The sequence below is a fragment of the Buteo buteo genome, chromosome 1 (genome assembly GCF_964188355.1).
Source record: "Buteo buteo chromosome 1, bButBut1.hap1.1, whole genome shotgun sequence".
Lineage (NCBI taxonomy): Eukaryota > Metazoa > Chordata > Aves > Accipitriformes > Accipitridae > Buteo > Buteo buteo.
This window is the reverse complement of record NC_134171.1, coordinates 8461194-8485703: the sequence shown is the minus strand read 5'-3', so window position 1 is coordinate 8485703 and position 24510 is coordinate 8461194. Positions and strand designations below refer to the sequence as shown.

General features: G+C 43.4%; 1 protein-coding gene across 2 annotated transcripts in view; it reads left to right on the top strand.

Annotated features, from left to right (window-relative positions):
- Nucleotides 1-18326: 18326 nt before the first annotated feature.
- FAM53A (family with sequence similarity 53 member A) overlaps nt 18327-24510 on the top strand; it is a 73229-nt gene continuing 67045 nt past the window's right edge. For both annotated transcript variants that reach the window (XM_075057341.1, XM_075057257.1), the window contains exon 1: nt 18327-18419. The gene's annotated coding sequence lies outside the window, so the exon portion shown is untranslated. The remainder of the gene's footprint in view (nt 18420-24510) is intronic.

Below are 24510 nucleotides of genomic sequence, written 5' to 3'. Positions count from 1 at the left end.
GAAGCTGAAGCACAAAAGAGAAATGACTCGCTCAATGTAACACAGCAGGTTAGAGGTATGGCAGGGACTGCTTCCCCTGTTGCACTTCTGCATTGTACTTTATAAGACAAAAATGACCTTCTGCTTTAGGCAGTAAATATCTAACTAATACAGATGCTTCTTTTTAATACCACAATATAAATAAAAAAGAATTTTAACTTGCACCACAGACCAAGTTGGTTGTTTTTTTCTCTCCCAGGTGTAAACAATGTGGTTCTGGGGTGGCTGGAGCACTGTTTTGTTTTTTTTTTCCTTGCTGTTCAGGTTGCAATGGGGCATTTATAATGACTCTTCCTAATACATCTGTTTTCATTAATCCAATCATCTGGGAAGCATTTCAGATAACATTTCTTTTAAAGATAGTTGAAGAAACTGAAGATGAAGCATCAGTTGTCCATAGCCCTGTTAAATAATATCAGGATATAAGGGGTTTTTTTTTAGACCTCTCTTGAGCCCTAGCCAGTACTGCAATTGAAACTCTTCTTATAAAAAGGAAATCAAGCAAGGCTGGTTATGAACACTCTGGGCAGGTTAATACTGTCTCATTTTGCTGTTCTCAGTGGCTCATGTCCTTAATTTAAAGGAGATATAAATCTCACGTTTGTAAATGAACAAACATCTCCTGTGGTTGTGTTACGCTGATCCTCCTTGGTTTCTCTCCTCTTGTTCTGAAGCACCTAATGCTTGCAGCTATTAGGGGATGATCCACAAGACAAATTCAGCATGGCTCTTCAGTCTGCAAGTCAACATCCATGCCAAGGCATGGCAATGTCTGTGGCAACTGAACCAACTATCTGATGGGTCCACAGACAGGAGATCCTATCTCATACACTTACCTTCTCCAGCCTTATGAGCTGCTCTCCTTTCAGTCTCTTGGGCATGTCTTGTGTGCTTTCCCCAGGGTAAGTCACAGTGATGCCTCATCCATCATTGCTGACTGTGTTTTCAAGGCTGTTTCCCAAAGTTTCTAACTACAACACTTGCTCTTTGCCCCAGGTGAAGGATGTGGGTGTAGTAGGAGCCCAGCTGTCATTATCATGGGTCAGCTCTAGCCTGGTAGTCAGTGATATTTCTCCTGGATGAGATGATGGGATGGTCCTTTGTCACCTCTAACTCCACCAGTGAGCTGGGTTTCCCTGCTGAGGATCCTTCGCCATCTCTAGCCGTGGTGGGCCAGTGGCATAACCTCCAAGGCCTGGCGGGTAGCACAGGACAACAGCAGCTGTTTTCCACTTTCAAACCTCCATCCCATATGTGGAAGAGCTGGCGAGCTCCCATCTTTTATGAATGCCTGAGACTGCATAACTTCTAATCTTGGATATCTGGTGTATTTTCTTCTGCATATCTTCCTGTCCTCCCTCCAGCCAGCCAGACTTAACATCTGGAGTTGGGTTGGGAAGATTACCAACGTGCAAAGGCTTAAGATTGCTCTAAGCCAGACAAGTAAGCAGGCTGTCCCTTACTGGTGCTTTCTGTTTTCTCTGAAAAATATCCCATTTAGTGTTTGTTGCAAAGAGTAGGTAGCTAGTTTTGGTCTCTGCTGTGATTCCTTGAGCACCCTTTATTTCCAAACTGGAATGAAAATATCAACATTGCTTTAATTTGCACCAATAATCTTAGCAGCAAAAAAATTGGGCAGAACTTCTGCAATTGTTAGTTCCAAGTGTGTTTTCAGACTTCTGGTTCTTCAGAGTAAACGCCCAGAACAAGTTTTTCTCATGTTCTCTCTCACTCTCCTTTCAAGCATTGAAAACATAATTAATATATAACTAATAAAATAAAAAATGTAATTAAACACTAACTCCTACAACCTTCTGGTTTGCTCAGAAGAGATCTGTCCACTAAAGCAAATGTACATTCATAGTACGTATGACACAGCTTGGCAATTAATACTAAACAGCAATACAGAAGTCTACCAGAGTTTAATAATGTAAGTTTTTATTTATGAAGTACTTAAAATCTTTACAGTCTGTTATTTACTTTTTTTGCTTATTGCAGGGTTATACACAGAATAAACATCTGCTAGATCAAGAGATTAAGAGGAACATTGAGTGAGGGTTCAACACTTAGTGCCAGTTCGACCCTTAGGGCTGGCTGCCTTGAGAAAGGGCATGAGAAGATGGAAACTGAGTTAGATTCCTACTGCCATAACAACATATGACTGCATGGGCTATCTGCTCTACTCTAATGGGGGGTAACTGTCCTGTAACACTTCAGACTCTCAGGCTTGGTGTTTTATAGCTTCCGTCAATGAGGATGCTGCAGTTGGTTTATTTTTTGGCAGTATTAAGGATGTAGAGGAGTGGAAAAAAGATCTGTTAATGATATTTCTCGGTAAAATGAAAGGGCAGGGCAGCAGGGTTATTTGTGAGGGTAGAAAAATGAGACTGAAAGGGCTTCTAAAAGCCATGGAGAGGGGGCCAAGGAGAAAGGTGACAGTCATTTGGAAAACTGCAAGCTGGAGAAACAGCTCCTGGCTGTCCTTGCAGAGGCTGCCAGCCTTTTAAGAAACGGGAAAAGGGTGTCTGTTCCCCTTTTACCAAACACTTTAGCTTCTCTGGAAAGAGAATTGTGATTTATAAATATCCAGGAAAAGACCAAGGAGCCCACCCTGTCCCTGCTGTCCAGCCTGGTGACTCCAGCAGAGGACAGCCACCCCATCGTACCTCAGCAGCACACAGTGCCTTCCAAGTACCCCTTCCCTCTGTCACCAGCAGACCTGCTAGGGCAGGTCAATGGTGCTGTGGTCTTCTCTGGGCCCACGTGGTGGCCTAAAACACCATACTTTGAGGTTCAAAGAGTCCAAAGCAATGCAACGGCTGTGCTGTATCCCATCAAGATGGTGTTTTCATAGCATGAAACTGAGGGTGTGTAAGTTTGGTGAGCCCTGGTGTGCAGCATGAGGAGGGGCCAGACATCCTTGAGGACGTAAAGCCTGCTCAGATAATGCTGGAGGACCATGGAAGGAGCCAGAGCTGGCTCTGGAGTGTCCGTACTGCCCTTTAGGAATGCCTGCTATCCCCCAAGCCATGCCAGGCATTCCCTGGGAAAGAACTTACGGGCACAGGCCACAGCTATATGACAAAAGGCTTGCCAATTTAGCAGGGTGCACAATTAATAGTCCAGAGCTTGAGTTTGATTCAGCTCTGGAATTAAACACACCTGATATATCTCCAGTATATATATCTTTACATCAGTCAGGCAGACTTTGGGTCCCTCCACATGTTCATGTGGTCTGATGCACCAGTTATTTTCTGTGTTGTGGCTTTGGGTTGTTTTCATCACATGTAGTATTTTTGTTAGTGGCATAGACTGACCCAGAGCATGTAGTAAAACTGCTCGTCTCAGGTATTATGGCATTTCTGTGGTCAGTTTGTGTTGAAAGAGAGGTTTGATGGAGGGGGATTTTTTTCCAGGGTTGCTAATTATCTCCAGCTGATCTAAAAATTGCTGGAGTCATGGGGAATGGTGGTTCTGAGGACTGGGTCTGAAGAAATTATTGTTAAGGTTTTTGCTGTGCAAGGGAAGAAAAAGGGAGGGGATGGGAAAAGTGAGATAAGGTTTGTCATTTAAACCTAAACACAGAATAGCCTCACCTTATATCTTTAAATCTGCATCAATTATAATGCCTTGTTCACTTGCAAATTTCACTTTAAGATAAAGAATCATGCCTGGTTTGTTTGCCATTCCTACAGCCAAAGACAAGCTTCACTTACTCCCCTTTTATTTTCAATGACTAAGACTGAAAGAGCTAAATTACATTTCCTCCCCCCCTGTGGAAACCTGATGAACCAGTGTGAACCTGCACCTGAGAACCCCCGGGAACGCTGAGGATTTGGCCACACAGATCGGACAGTTGGATGCTTAATTGCGTTCTGGGCACAAAGCCTGCTTGAATGTGCGTCTTTTATTAAGTGCGTGGGAGGCCAGCACAAAAATTAGACCCCGTTAAGGTGCCAGAAGGAGGAGAGTGGTGCAAAGGCTTTGCAGTGCCTGTCTACACCGGGCTGGAGAGCGTCAAGCTGCCCATGTCAGAAGCCCTTTGAAAAAGGTACCCTGAGCATCAACCTGGAACTCATAAGCAAGATGCAAAGATTTGCTGGGGGTGCTGGTAGAGACCTGAGTGAATAGTTATTTAAGGAGCTAACGAATAAGGTCAGTGCCAGCAGCAAAAGCAGAACCGAAGCTAAGGAAAAGAGAACCTGAGAGGATGTGAGCGGACCAGCAGAGCATGGGCAGCACAGCAGGGAGATACTTTGATAAAAGGGTTTGGATAGAGATGGAAACAGGATTTCGGTCAAGACAGGGAAGTGGTGAAGAAGAAGGACCAACTGGTGTAATGAGATGAGTCCGGGAAGTGAGAATTTCATTAGATAAAAGGGTCACGATTTTTTCAGTTTGTTAAAAGATTAAATTACCACTGTGGCATTCACTCCAGATCTGTGTTTGAACTTTCCCAGGCTTTGCAAAGTAGATGATTTGGAGCCTTTTTCTGGATGGGGGCCTCTTTACTATTCTATGCATCTTTGCATGAATTGCTATGGATGATGAAATCATCCTTGTAGAGGGAGTAAGATCTGGGCCTCCCTTGGACGTAAAGTAGCCACTTATGTTTTCCCCCCTCCTATCATCTTGGCCATTTAGTGAAGACACATGGTAATGCTGGCACACAAATGCTCGCAGCTTGCATCGCTCATGGAAAAGCATAGTGCATCATAAACACAACATTTTAATATTTTGAGTATCAAGAGCTTTTCAATCACCTCCTCATCGTATTTTGTAGTTGCAACCCAAGTGAAGCACAGTCAGCCGGTATAGTTTGCGTCCAATATATCTTATGGTGTTCACTTAGGATTTGTAACTCGGGTCTGTCCTCGGACTCTAAATCAGAACATGAGTGAAATGCATTGAATGATCCCATTAATATAAATAGCACTAAAGTTAAAAGCAGGGCTGCGTGAAAGGACTTTTGATACACTGGCTACTGTCGCCCTCGAGTCAGCAGGTGGCATTATAGAACAATCAGAAATCACCAAACCTTCGCCGCTTCCCGCTCGCAGCCCCAGACCTGAGCCTACAGGGGAATGAGCATGAAACCCGCCTGTTCAAAACACATGAAAACGCACAATGAGCAGTTGCCAATTAGGGCCGGGGCTATTGTCTGCTAAAGGTCAAGTGTTGGCCTTGCTGAAATCTTTCAACACCGGCTCCAGCGAGATTGGAATTTAATATATTTTATACAGCTGAAAAGTTGCTTGGTCCTACGCAGGGCATAACCAGCCTTTCCTCTCCTTTTCCCTTGTATTCCCCAGGCCGGCAATACGTGCTGGGAAACCTTGGGGAGGGAGGAACCTGGCTTTTTAATCTGCTGCCACCTCCCTCCCTGTAGGTATTGTGGAAGAATTGAGTTGTTGGCAGGGCAGTAGAAAAGGAGGTGGTTTGGCAACGTGGGCAAGGGGAGGGTGTTTGGGACTGGGTTTGTTTTACCGTCTCCCAAGAGATTTTCTTCATAACTCTGGTGGTACATGTTTTTACAGCTTACTACTTTTAGTATCTGTCACTTGAAAAGAATAGATGGTCTAGATACAGGGGAAAAAACATGTGCAAGCAGCAACACGTAACCAACAAAAAGAAAACTTTCCCATGAAATACCCTAATGATACAGATGTTGCAGGGTGCTTAACGAACCACAGGTTAGGGAGACTCAAGACCTTCTGGCTAGCTTCTGGGTCCAGAGGCTGCAAATGAGAGCCTTCAAGCTTCCTCGGGTCTGATGCCAGATGATCCATCAGTGCAATGACCATGCCAAGACACCGTACCTTCCAGCTGCTGCGGCTGGCAAGGATGTCTTCCCAGACTCCAAACCAGAAATTAGAAGTCCACGTTTGCCTACAGCCCTGATGCTGTAATTGCTGCTGCATGGCAGAGTATTGCCCGGTGGGGTTCTCGGTGATGCAAGGGTTTCGACTTGCAGAAAGGCAGAGGTGAATCCCCTCCCTCAGTTCCCAGTGTTCGATGAGCTACTGATGTTGCTCCTTTTGCCCCTCCATTTGGGGCCAATGTTTATTAAAGCAGATGGTGACTTTGCTTCCCAGGCCACAGCGATTAGTGACTGCGGTGTCCCTAAGGGCTCTGGGCTACAGTGTCCCCTTGGGAGTGCAAGTTCAACTTTTAAACCCCTGCGCAAGAGCTGACCTTTGTTTCCCCTAGTGGCACAATTAGGATGAACTCAGGGTGGTCTTGGAGAGGACCTCAACCTCCCTTTAACTGCTGGTGACAACAGCCACAGGTTGGCATTGGGCGTTGCCCACATACTTGTGTAGTCACCAATGTGACTTTGCGAGGATGGTTTCCAGTGGGCATTGGCATGCAGCCAGGCCACAGCCCAAGTTACTGGTTAAACCCATGGTTTTCATGTGCTAATCCCTGAGTTTGAACTACCTGTACTCCGTGTGTGTGTGGTCTTGAAAACTTACCAGTCTATTTGCAAAAAAAAAAAAAAAAATTATAATATTTGCCCATTTGTTGCCATGGTGATGAAGGAGTGTGGGACAAAATAAAGATATTCTGGCTGCCCCGGGCCTGTGAACAAGCAGAATTGGAGAGAGTTGGTGAGAATGTGCTGTTAATTGTAACCAGAACCGCAGTAGTCACCCACCATCACTACAAAGTGTTCTTCAAAGCCCCTTTCATGTCCTGCCATAGCAAAATGACATCCTCTAAAAGGTGGGTGACAAAGAACACTGACAGCTGGACTTCCGTTGTACCAGGCTAGACATGGCCCATAAGTTCAGCAAACTGAAAATCTAGCCTTGCTTCCTCAAGTTATTCGTAATCCTAACTTTATCAATAACCTGGCATGAGCAGATCTTGAGTGAAGTGTTATCTCAGTGCTCCCAGGACTTGCAGGGAAGCTGGAGGGGGAAGGCAGTGCTGCTGAATCCTAGAGATAACAGGTGGAATGCAACAGTTGATGCTTTTGTCTGCTGTAACTTTTAGTTAAAGCTCTCAAATGCTGCCAGACCCTTTGCTGTTCCAGCCTGTAGCCCTTGCTAGATAGAGCACCTTCTTGACAGCCTGGACAAATGCACGCAAAAGAAATCTGAGGCATTTCACAACTTCCAGGTTCTGACAGCATTGAAAAAAATGCATAAAACCCCTATAAAACCCCTTCCCCATGCATTTGTGGTGATAAAGAGGCACACTGCTGCTTCCTGGGTACGGAATATGGGCTCAGAAATTAATTGTAATTGTTGGTACTCATTCTGTACATGCACAACATTTGGCATGAAAAGCGTCTGCAACTTCTGTAAATCCCTCTTCAATTATGTGGAAGTGACAGGTTTAATTTAAACCATGGTTGCTCCTAGCTAGCTTAAAAATAAAATAACATAAAAATAGAACCACCCAAATCAGTCATAGTATCTTGGCCATGTTTATGTTACATACACATTTTTAAATTTGCTGCTATACAGATGGAAATATGAAGCCCACTGTCAGAGCTACCTAGTTTGTAAAGTTTCAAGAGGTTATTGGATCCATGTGTACCCGGCTCTTCTGAAAAATTATTTTCCCTGTCTCAACCTATATTCTTCTATTTGCAAGAACCCAGAAGATGATGCCACCTTCAGATCAAGTCCATAATCATGAAAAAGCTAGTACGCTTGGTTCATGGCTGTAAGGATGCCTAGGCACAGTATTTTTAGAGGCAGTATTACATAGCTCTTGCTAGGTAAAATGGATTTTTCAAAAAATGAAAGGGCAGTGGATTAAAAATGTGCCCAAATTAAATGCCATCCTATTGATGTAGTTTTGAATACAAAGCTAGTCAATGTAAAGGTCACAGGATTTGGCTTATAGTCATCAGAGATGGAAAAATACTTACCAGATAAAGCTCTGCAAGGGCAGAATATAGTCCCTCCTAACAGAGGACTGGCTCTCATCTTTCATTGTTCTTTCTTCCATTAACTTGATCTTTGATCTCAGTTCCGGTTAGAAATAACTGTAAACAGTGGCGATGTTCTAGGCCATTAACCAGATGTACCACATAGCAAGATCCCTGCCACTAACAGACCATCTGAAAAGACAACACATACAAGAGTAGTGCTTAAGAATATTAATAATATTTTTCAGGAAAGAAGACACAGCATTTTCATTTCCTGCAGGATCCATCTGTCACGTCTGAAGCAAATCAGGCTGCTGGAAATGTGGTTCACAACAGCCCTTTCAGAGTTATCAGGCCCAAGCATTCAAAGCCAAGCTAACATTTTAGTTTAACAAATACCAGTGTTCAGTTTGCCTATACTAATAATTTGGTACCCATTCAACCAGCAAGTTCTTTATAGAAAAGATACTTGAATAACAGATATTACAGAAATTGACCTTATAACCTATTGACCTTCTAGTTTAGCCTCAATCTATGCGGAGTTTGAATCCTTAAAGCTTCCAGCTCCATACAGGTGATATGCTGGGTAGCTCCTGGACCATGGCTAGTGCTGTGGAAGGACATTCTGCCCAGAAAAGATCAGGCTGAGCCCAGGCTGATAGTGTTCAAATAAAACCGCAAAGTGCATCTTTTAATTCATAAAGTCTTCTGCTGATCTAACCAATAAATAAACCCATATAGCTAGTATTCTTCACTGAGGAAGGAACATCAGAAAAAAGCCAACAGTTTTACTTTAGGCTTTTATGGCTTAGTAATTTTGTACAGCACAATAGGCAATAAATAAAGAAAAGATGCGTGGAACAATCAGGTTAGAAGCTTAAATTATATGTATTATGTATTCATTATTTATAGGCTTTTGCTAAAGCATTATTTAGTCCCATTCACAGTCCTGAGTATTTAAAAGTTGAATGTAAAGCCTATCACTGAAAAAATGATGCAGAGAAGATCTGCTTTAAATGTACTCCTAAGTACTGCTATAGAGCTTTTATGAATAACAGACTGTAGCACTTCCTATTGTTTTATATTTTGTCCTGTTTTAGAGACTTAAGAGTGATGTCATAACAGGGGGAAACTTGTCATGGACACACATTAAAACCTGAGCATGAGGAGAAGACCTTTGATAACAGATATTTGGACACATAGATGGGTAATTCAATAAGGGGAGAAAAATGCTGAATTAAAGACATTTTTAGAGTTACTTACATGCATGTCTTAGAAATTCTACCTCTGTTCAGAGGCACATGCTGAACTGCAATCAAATTGCTATGTCCAGCTCTGCAATTTCAATCATTCGTCCCATTTATAGGGGTCTTTTTGTCTTGAATTAGGCAAAATGTGAGCCCAACAGGAAATTAAGCAACCAAGCAAAATCAGGAAATTCACTCAAGTGGCTTAGCCAGTGGAATGCCAATGCTATCTTCAAACTAAAACTCCAAAGAGAAGAGGTTGAACTGCAGTCAGATTTATTTTCAAAGTGGCTAATGTGCTTTTAATTTGTACAGGGTTGGTAACCAGGAAAAAAACAGGCAGAGCCTTACATTGCTGTTGTGAACCTTGCTTCTAATTTTTTTCACATAAGGCCTTAGCATACAGACGTACATATATATATAATGAGTTAAAAAAATGCACCACTTGTAAAAAAATTAGAACCGCTATCTTGATGACAAAGTTAGAGATGCTCGTTATAAATTAAGTACCCGCTGGCTTTAGAACATAAAAAATTAACTGAAACAGGAAACACACTCAAAGATTGCACTTCTTCCTCAAAAAAACGTTTTTGATGATAGCTTTCAGAGTAAGGGGGAGGGAAATGCTTTTAGCTGTTTACAGTGGGATCTGCAGATCTGTATGTGGAGTATTTTAACTGATGGGGGGGGGGGGGGGCAAGCTACAATTTCTGGTTCACACAAAACAGTCCCCCCGCCCCAAACCCTCAAAGCAATTTCTTGCTTGCAGATTTCCATTGTTATTTATCGATCCAAAGTACCTATGAACTCTAGTGATGGTCCAGGTCCCTGTTATGCTGGGCACTGAACCAACGCAGAATAAGTATGCAGGCCCTTGCCTGAAGAATTGCCAAAGGAAGGATGAGGCAAGAGAAGAGAAGCAGGCAGCCATCAGAGTTAAGGGAAAAGAGTATATGCGTGGTGATCAGCCTGGTTAGCAGCATCTTCAGCACACCACTGGCAGGCTTTGTCAAGCTTCTTTAGATCTCAGAGCAAAGTCAGAAGTTGCGAGGCTATATGAGAAGAGATAACAATAATGCTATAACCTTGCAGATACCTCGAGGGAGTTTCTCCAAAGCCTGAAGACTGGCACACGAGAAAGCCAAAGGGAGTCCATTGGTAGTTTAATACAAGACAGAGATTCCATGGCTGATTTTTATTATGGTTTCTGGTGGCCATCATTGTGTTAGATATATTGCAGTTTGAAATCACATATATTTTTTTAATTGTGATTGTAAATATGCACTGCTGCTTACTTAGCAATGCGCTGTGCGTCTCATTGATTTTTAACTAAACCATGAGATGCTTCATTAGCTTTAAAAGGAAACCATGGAGCCTCTGTGGGTGCTAGGTTTGGGGCTGGAGCGTCTCAGTGGTTCTTCCTGAACCCAGCACCTGCCTCATAGTCTTCCTGCTTAGTTCCTTCTTTCTGGGAGTAAGGCTTTGTGCACAGCCTTCAGCATACTTGTAACAATCCCAGTTCAGTATTAAAATAATGGCTACAATCAAATCTCCTGTCTTTAACCAATAGTATCAGAGATGAGGGAGAAATTATTGCTCCCCCACTTTCCTTTTCCCAACACAGCCACCAAGGCATGTCATCTGTGCTTGTCCATGCATATCTGTATACGATGTAATACATTTAAAACCATTTGGACATCTTCAACTGAATTTATTAAAGGTTTAGAGGCCTTTTGGAGGTTGCACACAATTTATGGAAGTAGCCAACTAAATAGAGGACACCCTACAAGTGTTCCCACTGAAGACAAAGCTACTTAATCAGCTCTTGCAGTCTTAGACAACAGAGAACACAGAAAAAACCCCAAACTTGTAAGGCTTTCACCTACCCCAGCTGCAGAAAAAGATTCTGTCAGGACTTGCATCTTAGTCAGTCAGCCTTGAAACACACCCAAAAGACACCAGGTTCCATTAAACCAGATTTTTAAAATTTATTAGCTCCAGTATTATCTCCTCCCTTCTTCAGAGACATCCTAGGTGTCCCACAGCTCAAAACAGAACAGTTTAAGTGGGTGTTTTGAAGTGATGAGGAAACCCCTCTTTCTACACGGCTGATGGAAGTCTCTTGCTCCCTTGCAAGGGTTGATTGGGGGTCAGGAAGACATTTCCCTCCCAGTCAGGGTAGCAGGGACATGAAGGATCATTTGTCTTTTTTTTATCCCCTTCCTCTACAGCCAACGGCCTGGTTGACCTCCTGAATCATTCGGGCCATTGTAAAAGCCTCAGGCAACAGTGATCACTCTTGTTTTCTGCTTGTGAAACACAGGTTAGTCTCCTGAGAATTAAACCACTTTAATTGAAACCTTTGGCTTTAATATATGAGTATCTTTGCTAAATGTAAAGGCTTGAGGTAAGTAGAGGTCACACTAGATGATCTTATGGTGCAGTCCATAGTGTCCGGGGGGCTCAAGAGGCAGAAGCTGCCTTTGCTTTAGAGAAAGGTAGATAGAGGTAGGATAGGCTATGAAGGGCTTTGAATGGAAAGGCAGGGAGTGTGTGGTTGATACAACAAAAAAAAAAGCCACTGGAGAGTTAGAAGGAGAAGGCTAGTGTGGCTAAAGGACATGGCTAGACAACCATTGCAGCAGCAGTTTGAATGGATATGAATGAGATGAGATTGTATTAGTCGAGGAGAAAAGTGAGAGAAAATTAAAAGTTCTATTTGAGTCACAATGGGCTTGATCTGTCAGTTACATATCTGGGACGGGATTTCTGAGAGACAGGCTGCAATTTTAGTTTGAGCAGAGGAGGCAGGTCTGAGAGCATGAGTAGAAACATGGCATTTGAATTGCCTTCTGCAGGGGGAATTATCTAGAAATATAAAATGTAAAAGAAAACCCTTCAATAATTGGTTACACCTGATTATTAGCATGCACAAAGCTATGTGAAGACTTCATGTTTAAAATCTTGGGTATATATCACTCAGCTTGGCTGAAATGCAAATGAAAATTCATCCTTAAATCCCTGTTTTGATTTAATGATTAAAATAGTTCCTTCTTTATCTAAGCACGGTCAATTTAGGAATGAGATGAAGCGAAATACAGATATTACTGGTTTGCAACCACTTTGTTTTCCAGTAAAGTTTTGTGCTTGAAAGGTCTTTGTTTCCTGGAAACTGGTAAAAGATATTAAGGGCCGACACAATGTCACTGCCCACTGTATATCTCCCACCACTTCTCAGCAGATTTTGAGGCAGAATAAAAGAAAATAGTATCTAAGCAGGTATAAACAATTCTTACTCTAAGGAAGTACTTATCCAGTGTGTTTCCACAGGAAAATTAACTTGTTTCTTGCTTTGTCAGATTTCTGGATAAGTAATAACAGAAAAGTATCAGAACAGTGCTAACTACTACCTCCTTAAACAAACAAACAAACCAAACCAAAATCAACCAGACCCAAAACAACTCCCTCCCTCCCCCAACTCATAAAAAATGAGAAGCAGATGAAATGGCTCATACAGAAATTCTGTATTAAGGATGGTGAAACATAACAAGAGTGATATGTTGTGCAGAGCATGCTTTAAGTAACAGTGCTTATTAATCAAACTTGTTTGCTAGTGATCTGTCTTCCCTATGCCTTGGATTGGAAATCACTAGAGGACTTTACAAGAGCTCTTATAAGCCCTGTCCTGGCAGAAAAAATGCAAACCTGAGAATGCAAGCAGCCATCCTGGCTGCACCAGGATTCAGGTAACTGATGCACCTTCACTGTCCCTGGCTTTTTTCAAGGAGAGACAAGTTGGGGAAAAGTTCTGCACTGAGAAACGGCTCATTCAGGAGGTGAGTAAGCCATCTGATAAAGCAGGCAAGCGTAGGGAAGGTCTAGGAAGGAAGTGCTGTATATTGCAAAAAGAACAAGGCACTTGGAAACATATGTAGGAAGGACTAGAAACTTGAGTAGGCAGAAGATGCTTTGGCTGAACTCTTAGCGATTTAGAGTTCTCATGAGTGGGACTGTTCCTAGGGGACTGCAGTGAAAAGCTGAACAATGCTGTATTGGCTCAGCACTGAGCTTCATTTGCCCTTTTTGAAATACTGTGGCTAATTCATACCCTGAAAAATGAAGTATATCCTGGCCAGATGGCTCAATTTAAGAAGCAGCACACAACTGTGTAGCAGGAATAGCAGGTAATGGAGGTGAAAGTCTGGTTGTAGGAAAAGTCAGCTGTGTACAGGGGGCACGGGATGGAGTCACCCTTCCATGAAATTCAATAAAACCTGATCTGGTCATGATTAACTCAACATTTTCAAAATCCTTTTAAGAGTTCACAAAGAACATAATGTCTAGCCAACTTGTAGTCATATACGAGAGACCCCTGACTCTAATATCCCAGCATGTCAGCCCCTCTACTTGTTTCAGATTTTGATGCTGAACACTGCTTTGCTTCTCAATTCCAGCTTATTTATTTAGGATTCTTATTGCTTTATCTCATTCATAACAAGCCCTTGGAGTAAGTAAGGAAAAGTACATGATAGAGAAAACTCATCTGTTTGAGCAGTCTGAGCAAGGTTTACATTAAAACCACCAACTGATATATGTAATTAGTGGCAGAACTTCCTCTTGTGCCCAGAACCTGTACACTCAGCTGTAAAACTGCTAAACAGAGAGAATGGAGAAGTGTGAAAAGCATTTTGATGAGGCTCAGCCATGCTCAAACATCCTCTCAAAACACGCAGGATATCCCAGGACCCCTCAATGCCTAAGCAGTGTCTCTTGTACCTGCTCTATGTTGGACTCCAAAGTCAGACCAATTTTTTTTTTCACTCATGTTGCGTGGGGACTCCCTGGGCTGGGAGATGGAATCCACATTGCCCCCTTGCTCCCAAGGGCGAGTGTGAAGTGACCCTGAGGGAAAGAGGATCAGCGAAGGATTTTATTGGATGTGGAATCATTCTGACAGGCCTTCATAAATTTGTCTTTTAAAACACAGGCCCCTTTTCCATCATACGTATTTTATGGGGAAACAGATGAATGACTAACAGTGATTGCTACAAGAAGAGAAATACCATGATTTGGGGTAAATTTACCTGAGGCTTGCCATCAATATCCCAACTCGCTTACTTGTCTTGCTTCTGTATGTCATTGTAAAAGGACCACAGTATGTAGTAAACACACTAACTTTTGGCTTACTACTGCTGTGCTAAGTAAAAGGTGATCAGTGTACACAGCAAAATACCTCTCAGCTAATTTGAAATAGTGTTAGAAATGCTCATCTGAACCTTATGAGCAGCTGTGCATGTTACAGAGTCAGAACTATTTTTGCACTTGATTTCTTTAACTACATCAAATAGCTGCTGGCTCCTTATCTACAAACAGTATAAAAAATAATAACAAGAAAAGAACTGAGCTGCATAGTCTCCTGTGTTTCCCTTCTCGATCTCAGGTGGTCATTTGCCTATATCAGCAGCAGCTTAGTAGTAACACATCCGTAGCATTAAGGTCTATCTGTTGTTTTTGCATGAGAGGCAAAGCCAGAGTGTCACTCATGCCTATCTATCATCTACCACGTTCTGATTAAGGAGGGGAAAACATTCCCTTTCTTGAACAACTGGATCCAGGACCTAGGTGTCGAGAGGGGATGTAAGAGGAACTGCTATTCCCTTAGGGAAAATGGGGGTCGAGATGGACCAAACTGAACATATAATCTGTATATGTAGTGAAGACTTCTATACACTTACTCCAGTAGTTTAGGCACATAAAAAAATCCCCAGAAGGGTATCTTTGAACAAGCATGCCATGCATCAGTTCCCTTAGGTGAAAACTTTCTCCTGAGGTTCGTTCTGATTACACCTATTTCAGCCTGTGCTTTATTGTAAAGACAGCTTTGTGTCTCTCTTTAGTTTTTTTTTTTCTCTTTTTTTTTTTTTTTAAATTTAGAAACCTGTCTATATTAATGTCTCACTGTTTGCTGGAAACAGATGGCCCTTCCTGGAGACACACAGTTGAGTGAACAGACACCAACCACTTTAACATGTGGTAGCATGTTTGTAATTAGATATTTAAAGTGCTAGACAATTACTATCGAACTTTGTCATGAGGGAAATTTAGGTCTGTGTTTACCAAGATCTGATTTATAAACTGGATCCCTGCCAGAGCTTTACTCTTGGGTATAAAATAGAAGACGACTATGGTTGAATACTGAATGACATTGACTAAAGCTACCACCTGCCCTGTCTCAGATATGATCTCTCACTCCTACCTCCCACCCCAGTCCCTTAGTTTTTGTTAACTGTTGTATGGGATTTGCCCACATGGTAAGTTTTGGGATGCAACCAGCTGATCATAGGTGGTACCACCTCTGTAACATGACTAGTTTAGGGCTCAGCTTCCCACCTGGTTTTGGACTACAGACAGGTAAAAGCAGATCCACCCCAAAAGAAGAGAATATCAGCCATTGTTGCAATGGAAAAAAAGCTGATAAAGTTGAAGAAAAGAATGGAAAGCGATAAAAGAAATCGGGGGAGAAATTACAAGGGAGCATTACAGAAGAAGAGAAAGAAGATTTAAGAGCTATCTAATCCATAAGATAATTTAATTACTGCAAAGTTTTTACCCTAGTTGGAAGTATCCAGCCTGTGGAAGTTGAAAGCAGAAGCACTGACTGCTGGGGGAGTGCAGCTGTAGCTCCCTTCACATGCCTCCCCCATCGCTGCACCCATGGCTGTAAGTAAACAGTTGCAATTAAGAAACAGTTCAGTTTCAGAAACACAAAGTTCCCTCTGGTTTTACCTTTACTTGCAGCGGAAATAGTGCAGGAGGCTGGAGGAAAGTGTTGTGGCTTAACTGAGAGGAACATTAATGTTTCAAAACTATGAAAATGGTTGAACTTGTAGGTGAGGGAAAACCAGTTTTACACCAAAATCTCACGCCTGAGCTGCTAAACTCCAGTGGAATACTTGGGTATAAAGGTTGTGAAAGATAAAATTACATTATGACTTCATTTCCAAAAAAATTAAATTGTTAATTCTAAGTTTGGATAAGGATTTAGCAATGAAATGCTTCAGGGATAACTTGTTTTCAGTGGGGAATTCTGTGTACAAAACTGATTACAGGATGGAGCCAAATCCCTGCCAAAGATATGGGTAGAATCATGAAAGCAGATGAACTACAATTTCCCATGCACTAGAATTCACAATAAGGCCAGGAGCAAAATGAGCACAACCAGAAAATATTTCAAGAGCCAGGACTGAGCTATGGGAGAAGGCGGTGTACTTTTCTCTGTGTACCTTTAATTGCTTGTAACATCTTTCTAAAGAGAGGTAGGTGTTGATCTTACAGAGAACTAGTATGCTAATTTAAATATTCACTGTATAATTTGGGAAAGGTATCTTGGAAAACTATTTGAAAAAATTTCAGCCTAAGGTTTATCAAAATAAACACACAAACTTTTTCCAGAAACTGGGTACTGTAGGGTTGTACAGAGTGCCAAAGATGAGAGGACAGTGATGGAGAATGAGCAGCAAAACCTGGTAATGCTGTCTGAAGTAAAATTGGGTTTAAGTTATCGGTCTCTTAAGGTTAAAATTTGAAAGCCTAGAAAGTAAGCAAGACAAAGTAAGGATCTCCCAGGAACACAGTTTTGGTTTGGACTCTGCATTGCAATGTTAACTTATGTATCTATTGCAGCATTGTCTTGTAATTCAGCAAAATCTTACAGGATAGTAAGGTAAAGTCAGCTGAAAAACTTCTGGGTCAAAGGAAAGGTGAGCGAGTGAAATACAACTCCATGTGCAAACACTGAAGAACAGGTTGCAGAAGGTTGACATAGCAGATCCTTGTTAAAGGGATGAGAAGAGCTTGCTAATAGTTACCATTAATAAAAAATACCTGTACCTCTGTAACGTTAGGCCTGTAGGCAACAGTAAATCAGGGTTTGGTTTCTCATGATGTTAAGGACTACGCATCCACATAAAGCAGTCTCTGCCCTGACAAGTGTACAATGTAATTGTTGTCCAAACACATCCCACTTCCTCACTACGGCTGACTCATAACTGCTTTTTAAAAACTCCCATAGGAACATTTCTTGCAGAGTAAGAAGCAGATGTTGGGTTTTTTTCTGGCCTCCATTTTGAGAGACAAGAGAAGATGGCACCAGTCCAGATCCACGCGGGACCCTTGTGGGAGACGAAGCTGAGGTATTTCCCGCAGGTCGGCCTGGAAGCCGCCAGCTGAGGGAAGCACGGAGCAGGCAAGCAGAGGGCAGTGTAACCACACCGTTACACAGCCCAGAGCAGCACGTCGCTGGGAAGAACCAGCTATGGGGAAAGTCACATAAGCAGTGGGAGCCAGTTAGGGTAAGCCACAGCAATTGCTTCTGGGGGAAGCCCCGGGTGCCATTCCCGCTCCCTCCAGCACTGCCACAGGCCCGGCTGCCCGCACCTCAGCCTTTCTGGGGAGAGGCTCTGCCACCGTCACCAGGCTGAGCGCAACCAGCCGGCCAGGGCGAGGCCAGGCCTTGGCAGAGGTCGCCCACAGACCGACAAGGCCCAAACCCAGCAGGGCGGCCCTGACTGGCATGCTCAGGCCTCGCTCCAGGCGGGGGGCAACCCCCGCACCCGGCCAGCCCCCAACCCCATCACCCTGAGAAGGAGGAGAAGAAGAAGAACCATCACCACCCATTCCCGCCCTCCTGAGGTGAGGTGAGGTGAGGTGAGGTGAGGTGAGGACCCCCACCCCGGCCCCCTCGGCCAGTGCGCATGCGCAGTCGGGCCGGCTGGGCCCCGCCGTGCCCCACTCGCTGCGCCACACGCGCACCCGCGTCCTTCTTGCGGCTCCATCCGGGGACGCGATGACGTAATCGCCCCCCGCGGGCGAGAAGCGCAGCTTCCCTCCCCCCCCCCCCCCGCCCCCGCCAAGCGCCCCTCCGCACGCTCCCCGGCTGGCCAATGAGAGAAGGGCGCGGCGCCGCCGCAACGCCTGCTGGGGGCTGTAGTCCAGCGCTTCCTCCCCGCCCCGCCCGGCACCACCGCCGTGAGTCCCTGCCGGGAACGGGACCGGCCCCCCGCCCCTTGTGGGCCGGGCCAGCTCGCCCCGCCGTCCTATGGCAGAGCGGGTCAAAGTTCGGCGGGCGGGCGGGTTGGCCAATGGGAGCAGGCGGGTGCCGGGAGGGGGCGGAGCCGGCTGTGTTTTGTTCAATTGCCATTGAGGAGCCCGGTCCATACGCGGAGGGGAGGCGGCCCGGGCGGGCGCAGGTAGCGGTGACCGGCGCTGCGGTGAGGGGAGGCGGGCGGGGGAGGGAAGGCAGGCAGGCGAGGCCGCGGGTGGCAGCACCCGGCGGCCGAGGGCGAGCGCAACCGGCAGGGAACAGCCGTTCGGGCGGCCCGGAGGCAGTGCCGGCTGGAGGGGAGGCGGCCAGGCCCGGACCCCTTCGCGAAACCCGGGCGGCTGCGGGGACCGGAGAGCCCTCGGTGGGCGAAGGGGGGACGAACGGGCCGGGGGGACAAGACAGGGACCCTGCGGGGTGGGGGTGTCACACCGGAGCTGCCCTTCCCCGCGGTTGCAGCCCTCCTGCTGCCGCAGAGCTGCGGGCTGCTCGTCTCCTTAATTATACGGCTAGATGGATAAATAGGTATGGGGGCTGTATTTTATTTTATTTTTTTTAATTACTGTCGGTGTTGAGAGCGGGGGCCGCGCTCCTTCCTCGCAGCTGGAGGTGAAGGTTAGCTGCCTTTTCGCCCTGCCGTTAGCCGAAGGCTTCGTGTGGAAGCGAAGCGGCGGCTGCCCTGGCAGAAGAAAGAAAAAATACACCCCCGCCCCCCCCCAAAAAAAAAAAACCCAAACCAACCCCTACCTCATTAGCATTAATAATTGCCGCTCGGGATGGGAATTAGGCTGCCTGCGCGGCGGTGCGGTGTCTCCCAAGGCCGCTCCAGGCGAGGGCTCCGGCCTGCCCCGGCGGTGGCCGGGGGATGGGGGGGGTGTCCCGGGGGGTCCCCGGGGCTCGGCCGGGCGCGGACATTCCTTTGTGCCTCTGCCCTGCGGGACACACGGCAGCGGGCACATCGCCCCGGGGTTTTGGAGGCGATTCTCCCCTCCGTTGCTCAAGGGTAGAGAGTTACGTCAGAGTAGGTGCGCGTTTTTCCACAATAGCTGCCTTCCACAATGGTTCCTGGGTGAAAACCGTGATTATTTTCTAACCTTCCCCTCCCTCAAGCGATAGGAAAGTTGATTTCTGATTTATGGCTCGCGAGTGTAACGACCAGTTGGGTTCAAAAGTCCGAGATCGGTGAGTGAATAGGCTCTTTGTGTTATTCCGGCTTTCCGAAGGGCAGTAACGTGGCTTTGTTCTGATTATTTGGCTTATTAAATGTCTCCTTGCCTGTGCGAAGGCTAGCTAGAACTGGGGTCTCGAAATCTTGGGTGCTGTTTAAGGAGGTCGCTTTAGGTCTCGTGAGACGGAGAGGCTGGCCGCTGAGGACGACCCTCTGGTTTAGCGTTGCGTCAGTTATCTGAACTCTTCTGGGAGAGATCTGAAAGTTAAGGCGTTTTCTCTTTAGGTAAATGATATATCCGTCATAACCGTTCAGAAAACAGCCGTTACAGAAACACTGCTTTGTAGTAGCCCTGTAACTTTCAGGTTGCAGGGTTGAGAGTGGCTTGGTGAGTCAGACCAGATAAGGCACTGGCTTTTAACGTGCATGCCGAGTTCTAGGCCTCGGGATGAGTTGAGCCAGCTGGTCAAATCTATTTTCTGGTTCACTGTGCTTACATTAAAATTAGCTCCTGAGAACAGTTATTACAGCCTTTACTGTTACATTGCCTCCCATTCATATGCCTGACTGCTAGAAAATACTTCCGTCAAAGCCATTCCTGGCAAGAACCAGTAAGTTTGTGTATCTTGTGGCAAGCTCAAATGTTTCTGCATGTGTTTTAATTGTGGATAGTCTGTTTGGTTCGAGTTGGGCTTATGGAATCTGGAGTGCAGTGTTTGCCGAATAGCAAAAACTTTCCTAATGAAGCATGTGACTTGATCTGGTTTTATTGGAGATGCAGTGTACGTGATTGAGCCCAAAGAGCTTGTATCTTTACAATTATTGTGCGTCTAAAAATGCTTGGAAGAGTTGCGCTCCGAGGCAGGAGATCAGTGTGTGTAGGGAGCTCAAATATACATTTCAAGTAGTTCTGCATAAGCTGGTGGAACTCCTAACTGGAAAATGGGTTTACTTACTACTCGCTCGCTTTGAATTTTGGGAAAATACTATTCATATTAGTATATCTGTTACTTTTAATCATCCCTATTTTTTTTGTCAGTAACAAGATGCTGCTCTTCATCATATGGAAGTACATGCTGCCTATTAGACATAAAATACTGATCTGCAAGATCATCCCCCTAATGATATCCTTTCAGGATGTTCCATGCTGTGGTAATCTGGCTGTCCTCTAGCGGCCTTTACCTGCCAGTGTGTAACCCGTAGTTATTGTGTCTTTAACTTGAGAATTAAAGTTGATTAAATAATTGTAGAGGGATATTTTAAATTTGGTGTAGTTAAACTTCCCTGCGTCCTCTTGGAAAGCTGTTTTTCTGCAGGGTACTATGATTCAGAAGAATGAGGAGGCTGAAAGAAGAAATAGTATTTCTATTTGCAACCATTGTATTAAGCTTTGGAAGTTTAGTATAGGCATAAAACTACAGTTAAGAAAGTATGGTGGGCAGATAAACTGAAAGATTAACGTTACTGAGATGTCTGCAATTTATTGCATGGATTGCTTTATTTAAAAAAAAAACCATGAAGGATTTATTCTTTCCTATAGGAATTCCTTGAGAGTCTGGTAGCCATTACTGTAGCTCCCTTTTTTAGTTCCTTCTCATTTTCCCTACCCTGTTCTTTCTCCCCCTTCCTCTGTTGCCTCCCCCCAATCTACATTCCTTTGTGTTAGCAGTGATGATGGCAGTTCTAGTCACCTCCTGTGGTTTGATAGATTATTCCCTTTAGAAACATGGTGTACTTAAAACTTTCCAAACACAATTCTTTCCTCGCTCCTACACTTTTTTTGGTGCTGGTTTTGAGTTTTGTTCTAAGAATTTGTCCCTTCTGGTTCTGTTTTGGGTCTTCTTAAATACTAGTAAGAAGTCTTGTTAAACCTTTAGTGGAAAATACTGGTATTATCATTTAAATTTCTTTTTCTGTATTTTGATGGTCATAATAAACAGAAATTTTGCCTTTTGGAGACAGTGAATTTCCTTCTCCCCTGCAAGCTCACAAGTTTTATGCTTTCTTTTTAGAGAAAGCTTTGCTTGCTTTGAACTTTCATTTTTATTTTTATAAAATAAATTTCTTGGACTATTTTTGACGTACTTGAGAGCTGATATTCGTGTAGGAATGATCTTGCAGGTAAATGTTCATAGGACCTTGTCTTTAGCATTACACAATCTACATATAAACTTTTATTTTGGAATATATTATGGTAGAACATGTAAGAGATTCCTGTCTGTTGCAGAAGTAGCTGTAACTTTTATTCTAGATACTGTAAGTAACATAAGCTTACTGGGGGGGTGAAACTATACACAGAAACCTGTGAAGGCCTTTATGAGCACTCCTGAAGGAAGGGTTAATGAGCAGAAGGCAGCCCTTTTCATTAGTTCTAGGGAAAAAATTCATGGCTAGGAAAACAGCCACTTGAACTCAGTGTAGTGGCTGATACTTTCTTGGTAGGTAAGTTGTTTTAATCTATTGACTGTGTATATCTGAGGGGTAGCCATTTACATTGACAGTGTGTTTTTTGGTACATCATGAAGTTTGTGTGGTTAACAAGATCTTAGCCGACAGTGAAGTATTGCAATCCAGTGATGAAAGAGTCTGTATTAAAAAAAAAAAAAATAAAATCTGTGCTTTGTTGGTTTCTCTTGACTGTAAACGCTCTGCTAGGGGGATTGAGACAGTCATATTTTAGAAAATGGTTTTCTTTAAGGATTTTCTTTCCCCCTCAAAAGGAGGCCTGTAAAAAAAAAGTTTTCAACTCCTTTTTAGGCTGTTTTACAGATTTTTCTGTGATGACCCAACTGGATATTGCAGTACTGTTGAGTATAGAAAAACCTGAAATCAAGGTAACTGTCAGCTCTTTAATATTGCCATTTCTACGTTTTGTGCTGTTTTGGCTTTTTTGTTTGGTTGGTATGGGAAATAGTGTCATGAACAAACTGGCAAGAAACTCCTCGGCTAACTTCTGGTGGTTTGTAGTGGGTACAAGTAACTTCTGAAGGCCATGTTTCTGCTAATTTTTAGGTTGAGGGGAGGAAGTAGGCAGGGTTGTTACTAAATACATTATCTGGGTTATGGCTTTCAGTTTACCAACGGCACTGTTTTTTTAAGCAAGCAGTTGAATATCATGCTTTAGAAATTGAAATGTTTCAATTGGGAAATGTCCTGAGTTATAAAAACAAAACTAATATGATTGCCTTTCAACTGTTTGAACTTGATTATATTTTAGTGAAATGCGGGCCATCACTTACGTTTTGCTTGTTGGGCGTAAACAGGAAGATCAAGGGTTCTGATTACCTAATGTTAGCATCATTGCTCTGAATTTAGTATAACAACATTGATTTAAGTTCCTGTGAAAATTAAACTCTAGTATAAAGTACAGGGAAGAATACTGTCAATGATGTATCAAATTGCAGGCCTAGAGCTTTGGACATACAGTGCCAGTGATGGCAATTGCTCTTCAATGTGTGTAAGACTGTCTGTACAGATAGAGCTGAGAGTGTGAAATCAAACAATATTTTGCCTAGAGCTGTCATTAGAAGTGTCATTTGCAAAACTGACTCGGTGTACTAAGACCTACATGTCGTTGTGGGAAAGGCATTTCAGATGGAAGAAAGCTGTTTATGCCTTTGCTGAGCTTTAAAATTGGAACCCAGCTGGTACAGGAAATAGTTGAAGAAATAACTGCAGTACCACTGTCTATATGTTTACTTTTGTGCTTTAGACTGAGATCTGTGATGGTGGAAGACAGGATCTGAATTCCTTTTTTCTGAAGAATACTTGTTTTTCCTTAACATCCCCCTTATCCAACCAGCCTCGGCAGCTGTTAATTCAACTTAAGTTTTCTGGGTTTGTGAAAGATCGCATTTATAATTTGGCAATTTCTACACTGAAGTTAAGGTGGATTAACTTAAAAGATTAAGAAAAACCTCTACTGTCCTAATAAGACCTCATACAAGGCTGTGGCTTCTCTTCTACTGTCACCTCCCCTTGAGCCATGAATGGGAATAATAGGAACTTGCTGTTGGTGTTATATTAACTTTAGGTCTCTAATTTGCATCTCAAATAACATTGTGAACAGCATTAATGCCTTTGAGGGGTTTGGGAGGTTTTTTAATTTGTAGGGTAAATGCGTTTTTTAACCTAATTGGGCAGTTCAAATTATTATTGCAGCATGTTTAATTTTTGCTCTGTGCAGTTTGTGTTGATGTCTGTGGCACTAAATCATTCCTTCAGTGCTGTTCATGTGTGTTTCACCTTCTTAATTGTGGCTTTAGATTTTGTCATAATGAAGTATTCCTCCATTTCATACAGTTACTACTGGATACTGTGTGATGTTTGTGTTCTTTATTCTACTCTCCAAAGTCTGTTTATAGGGAAAATTCTTGTTTTAAAGGTACTGCTTCCTTTAACTCCCTCTGCTTTCCCAATGAAAAAATGCACTTTTCTGTCTTCTTTCAAGGTTTCTGTTGATTTGACCTCTTTTAGTATTAGAGGGATGAAAATTTATCGTATTTAAGGAAGGGTGCAAGTGATAAAAAGCTGTATGTTGTTAGGGTCTGACAAACCCTGTTTCTTTATCAGCTTCCACAGTCCAAAAGTAGTGTGCAGAATATGAAAAATGTTGAAGTTTGGAACCTCAGTTGTGATGCAGAATATGAATCAACACAGATTTGTGGAAATGTGCTTGAAGCTGGATGGTTCTGGATCCACTGTGTTGTGTCTCTTGTAGCTCAGCATATCTTAGTCAACATATAGATGGCCACTGAGGTTGCAGGTGGGTTTTGTATCATGGTATGAACTAGCTTTGTTTTTGTAACATAGGAGACTTTTGTTCTATGGACTGTGTGAGGTTGTGATTTTTTTTTTTAAGTGATGGTCTCTATTTACATACCTAGGATCTATTTGTATGGGTGCATAGTTTTTTGATGAACTGACAGTTAGAATTACAATCCTAGTTTAAAAAAAAAAGGAACCTTTTTGCTCAATTATCCCAGCCTAATAGTAGTGGCAAATAATTACTCATTATGTCCTATTTGGAATGGAGTGTAGTGGTGTGTAAGCATGCCTCAAGACTGCTGCT